Source organism: Egretta garzetta, unplaced genomic scaffold (genome assembly GCF_000687185.1).
Source record: "Egretta garzetta isolate BGI_Z169 unplaced genomic scaffold, ASM68718v1 scaffold138, whole genome shotgun sequence".
Classification (NCBI taxonomy): domain Eukaryota; kingdom Metazoa; phylum Chordata; class Aves; order Pelecaniformes; family Ardeidae; genus Egretta; species Egretta garzetta.
The window spans coordinates 93663-99608 of NW_009260598.1; positions in this window are offsets into that span (position 1 = coordinate 93663).

The window sequence follows — 5946 nt, forward strand, 5'->3', positions numbered from 1 at the left end:
CAGAAAGCATTTCTCACCCAGTATAAAAAGCAAGAGTCATATTGCTGAAGCCTGAGGGTAAATGCTATATGAATTTGTTTTTCTTACTGTAATATTACTACAAGGTGTTAGAATGTTGTTTTTTCAATGTTAGTTCATACTATGTGGGTGAAATCATAAATGCATTCTGTATCTTCAAAGAACAGGGCAGAATTGACGAAGTGAGGTAGGAAACAGTGAAGAGTAGTCGAACAAATAAGCCCAGTTGTACAGCCGACAGAAGGATGCACTGACTCTGTTATCTGTGTGTGCATCTCTGTAAGTACTAAAAATCTATTGCTCCATAAACACCTAAAACCCCAAATGTGGAACAGGAGAATAAGAATGGCTAGTTTAAATCAGGATAGTGCAGTACTGTAGATGTTAGACATTTTTGAGGGAAGGAGGATAAACACTGAAACACCGTAACACCAGTGTATAAATTATGTAGGGCAGGTGAAAACAGCCTTTTGCACTGCTAAAGGTTGTTGAGTCAAACCAGAGTTAAAATATATCTTTAAAAACAAGTAATATACAACTTGTATGAATTCTAAGTAGGAAATGCATCTTGTTAGATTTAGTATCTAGATGGTGGCAATCACTTTCTGATAAGGAAAAGCAGACACTGTAAAAGCAGAAAACAAGAAAAGATTCAGTAAGTACTCGAGTATTCTAGGTAAATGTCATATCGATTGGAATCATGAGACTAAAATACTTGGTGCCATAAATTTTAGTCTTTAACTCTGGGCTTGATTCTTGATCACCATAGTGCATGACCCACTTCAAACTGTTTTTAGGGAAGAGCCATTCTGAAATAGTGATCTTAATGTACTTGCAGGTGATGGTCTTGCAGCGAAATGAAGATCTGTGGTTCTTAAAAGAAACTAAGCTGCCTACGAATAAGAAGTTCTTATGGATTGATTAATTGTTAAAAGGTTGGAAAGAAAGGATAGGAGTAAACGGTCTGTTTTCAAAATGGAGATCATTAGTGGAGTTCCCTGGAAATTTGTAGTGTTAAACTTATTCCTAATTTTTTTTTTTTTTAAAAAAAGGCAATGGAAAGTGAGGTGCTGAAGCTGGAATGTAATACTGTGTTTTCAGGGTTGTAAAAATGAAAGCCTGCTGTTAAGGTTAGCAAATGAATGAATGGATGGCAAAATGGCAGGTGAATTGCAACCATTCCCTGGCTAAGGAACTCCTGAGCCAAATACTGCTGAACACTGAGGAGATTTACAAGGTGAAATACCTTTGCACGCTGGTCCTGCCTATTCTGCTCTTTTCCAGGCATTCACTATGGGCTGATTTAGGCCACAAGGGTACTGGCTAGGTGGATCTTTGATCTAGCTGAGTGTGTGCCTGTTTTGGGCTCCTAAATGTTTGGTTCAGAATGAGACACCAAACAGGTAGCCAACCTGTTAGATTCTTTTCCAAAGTTTGTAAAGGCAAAAATTTATACAAACTCACTGTGAGCCTGGACAAGTACTTGAAGGAGAGATCCGCTGGATATTTTAAAATGGGCAAATCATACCAGACTGAGGACACCAACTGAGCTGAGAACAGCTGGGAGTGCACAGTATATACTTGTGTTCTTCACTAGGTGGCTACTGCTGCGGACAGCATACTGAGCTAGCTAGACCCCCAAAATGAACCCTTGTATGAACCCTAAATTCTGTTTAGTAGCTTCATTTTTCATTCCTGCTATTTAACTCAACTGTCTCTTGTACAGAAGCAGAGGAATAAAACGTAGTAGATAAATCACAGCAAATGACAGAATGAGAGGTGGAAATCCCTGTGAAGGTCCCATTGTCAGTTCACATACCATGACATTCGGTATGCTTACAATTACTGCTTTTACTCGTGAAGGCATCAGTACCTGAAAAAGGCTGTTACTGAGCTCTTTAGGAATTCTGTGTAGGAAGACTGTGAAAAGTACGGTTGTGAATGACTTTTAAGCCTTTAAAGCTACTGGAAAAGTAATTTTGAGGAGTTGTGTTGGCTTGGTCTGATGCAAAGGCAGTGCACTGACCCACTGACAGCATGTCTCGCCTCTTGTTTTCAGGAGGAAGGGAGGGTAGTGAATGGGGAAGAAGGACCTGAACCTGTGGCAGAGCGCATTTCCCATTTCCACTGCTTGAGGGATACTGTTCGGAAATGCTGAGTGAAAAGCTGAACGAAGGAAATTGTCACGGCTGACCACATTCTTTCAGTAGTTCTTACTTTCCTGATTTGCCTCATTGTTCGATAGATAATGTGTTTGGAAAGCAAGGCAACTGATGCAACATGGTAATCTTTCCCCTGACAGCTGGATCTTTAAAAATGTTTTACATGTACTGCTGCTTTAAGAGAGTAATGCTTTTGATGCAACAATGGGAATGACATTGTCACAGGTATAAGATGGCAACGTAGACGCATTCTGTAGAGGATCAGTTTCCTGCTACAGGATAGGATGTAATTTTTTTCTGTGTGTTTTCAATAATAATGAAAAATGTAAAAATAAAACAAGTTAATGGATCTGTTCCATTTTTTTTTTTAAGTTGGTTCACAGACATGCTCAGGTGCCACACTGTTGTGGCTATGTTGACACAAACACGCTGCCGTATCCTTTAAGATTTTGTTGCTTCATTGCCAATGTGTATTGTATTATGTAATTAAAGTGCAATTATCTGGAGAACCAATTCTTAAAAATAGCTTTTGTTACAGCTGGCTCAAAGCATGAATAGAGCAAAGACATGACTGTGCCTATTTGTAAGCTGGGCAGAAATGCAGGTCAGCAGATGAAGTTTGAGAGAACTTCTCTGTATTTCTATAGCTGCCATAAATATTTTTGCTTTTCTTAAAAAAAAAAAAAAGTCAATGCTGACAATTGCCTCATTTAGTTTACAGTATGCTCATGATATTTTCAATGTTCACTTTTGATTCCTAAACTATACCAGAGCAGATACTTTTTTTTAAAAAAAGAGTAATTTAAAAGGCTTTTTTTCCCCCCTAGAAAACCAGATGAACAGCCTTTTTAAAAACCAAAGATCTTTTAGCCTTAAGGCCTAAAGACCTTACCAACCTTTATTACTTACATTTGCAGGGAAGCATAGCTGGTTTTTCCCAGCAAGCAATTGAGAGAAGGACATACAATTGTCAGCTCAGATTCCAAATTGGACCTAGTCAGCTCTGGAGGGAGTTATTAGCTGTCTGAAAATGGCCCAGCTGATTTGATTTTTTTCTTGCTGTAGAGACCTGCTCTGAGAAGAAAAGTATTTATGCCTTCTCTTGTGGATTTCTGAATGGTGGGTAGACTTGAGCCACGATATACAGGTCTATAATAAAAATGGAGAATACTGAATTCTGTTGGCCTTGGCCTTTTTAGCTCTCTTTATTTGCTCTCTTAGAGGTTCTGAAAACATGTTGTTTACACTTAGGCTCATCTTTTACAGTCAGCAGCCACAAACATACATTATGCCCTCTACAAATAGTTAATTGAGGACTTTCTTTTCCTATTTCTGTTCTGAGAGGCATGTGTTGTATTTGTACTAGGTCCCCAGTGGTTGAGCTTCTAATATCTTCTTTTGTAACTAATTTAATAACTTTTTATTGCAGTTCTTGCATTCTGAGTAGTTTTTACTGATTAAAATATCATTCATTGAATGGTGACTGATGCTAAAGTAAATTCATCTTGAACATATCTCACAGGAGTTTAAAAAAAAAAAAGGTTGCTATTAAGTACTGCTTTATCCACCAGGGCCTTCACGCTGTAATTGAGCAACAGAATTATAGGAGATGAGAGAAAATGCCTGTAAGTTTAAACTGTCTTATCTGTGTTTTGATCTGATATCATTGCTTTATCTTAGAATCATAGAATTCTTTAGAACCATAGAATTGTTTAGGTTGGAAAAGACCTTCAAGATCATCAAGTCCAACTCTTAACCTAACCCTGCCATCCCACCGCTAAACCATGTCCCTAAGCACCTCGTCTGCCCGTCTTTTAAATACCTCCAGGGATGGGGACTCAACCGCTTCCCTGGGCAGCCCGTTCCAATGCTTGACAACCCTTTTGGTGAAGAAATTTTTCCTAATATCCAATCCAAACCTCCCCTGGTGCAACTTGAGGCTGTTTCCTCTTGCCCTATCACTTGTTATTTGGGAGAAGAGACTGAACCCACCTTGCTGCACCCTCCTGTCAGGCAGTTGTAGAGGGCGATAAGGTCTCCCCTCAGCCTCCTCTTCTCCAGGCTGAACAACCCCAGTTCCCTCAACCGCTCCTCATCAGCCTTGTGCTCCAGACCCTTCACCAGCTTTGTTGCTCTCCCCTGGACATGTTCCAGCAACGCAACGTCTTTCCTGTAGTGAGGGGCTCAAAACTGAACACAGTATTTGAGGTGTGGCCTCACCAGTGCCAAGTATGGGGGGATGATTGCTTCCCTGCTCCTGCTGGCCACACTATTCCTGATACAAGCCAGGATGCTGTTGGCTTGCCCTCTTACTGAGGGTGCACTCAATCCCCTCATGCAAATCGTTGATAAAGGATTCCCTAAAGGATTAAACACGACATTCCAAACTTCAGACTTGAACGCCTTAGCTGTAAGGTCCATTATTATTATCTGTCATGGGCTCAGGATTCCCCTGCGAAGAGGAGATTTCTGTTTTAACAAATAGAAGTTTATGTTGACATTTAGATACGTATGTTCTTACGAAAAACCCCACCATTTTAAGATACCAAAATATTTTTTAAAATACTCCAAGACATTCTGTCTTTAAGTAATAGTTCTATAATAGAGTACACTTCCACTGTGCATGAAAGCATGCCCAGCCACTTGGAAGTGGAAAAGTTTTTCCCATTATAGAAGCTACAGAGCATCACCTCAGACTTTCTCTCCCTTATATTCAGTGGGTTAAAACGCGTAATGGTGTGTAACTGGCACCATCTCAGTTTCTTTAAGCTCATTCAGCCATCACTGGTCTGGAAAGCAGAAAATGCAAGGCAAAGCATTACAAATACCCTTCTGTCATCTTCATCTTGGGAGCATTCCAGATGGAAAGCTTCTGCTGATACCAGACCAGCTTTGGACTGGTCTGGGCAAGGGATTGTGTGTTTGGCAAGAGCTACAGAATGGCCAGTTCTGGCATCGCTAGCAGGAACAGCAGGCACTGCTGACATCTCTCTTTTACTTCAGCTTCTCTAATCAGCCCAGAATTAGCAGGCAACAGCCCTGAAGTTGTGCCTAGAAGCAACAAATAATTTTCTCTCTTTCCTTCTTCTATGCCATTCTAATCAGCTCTTCCTCCCCTATTAGCAGACACACACAATGACCAGCAGCAAATTATTCATTTAGTTGGCTTTACTGCTTCTCTGGAATTCCCCAACTGCATCCTTTTTTTTCAGGAAGCGTTCTCAAGAATTTTAGAAAATATAAAACTAATCCTAGTACAGCACTGAAGCAAGAGATACCATGATGAGCTGTCTCACTGCTGGACACAGCACAAAACTTCAAAAAAAGGTTCAGCCTTTACGTCTTTAGGCTGGTGACTTTAATCGATGTCATTTTGGTTACTCAGAAGCGGGTGAGTAGTTCAGATCTTACGACGTAATTTAGGATACATATATTCATTCTTCCTTAGCCTTAAGATCGTCTTATCAAAAGGATCCTCGTTATATTGGGGGGTCAGGGTCATTACTAATGAAGGATTATTTCATTCAGCCTCTGCATGTTGCCACGTTTTCTAACATTCTAGTTGCCACTGGTGCTTCTGCCAGGAGAAGTACAATATCCTTACTTCCATACTGTGTAACTGGTTTGTAAGATCATGAAGAGTAAGGACTCCCATTCCTGCAGGCAGTCCTACTGACTCACCATAAGTCCAGGTTTCAAGGTGAAGACCTCTAGGTCACATCTCATTCCTGTTTGGTCCTTAAAGAGTTTAAAATGTTCTCTCTTT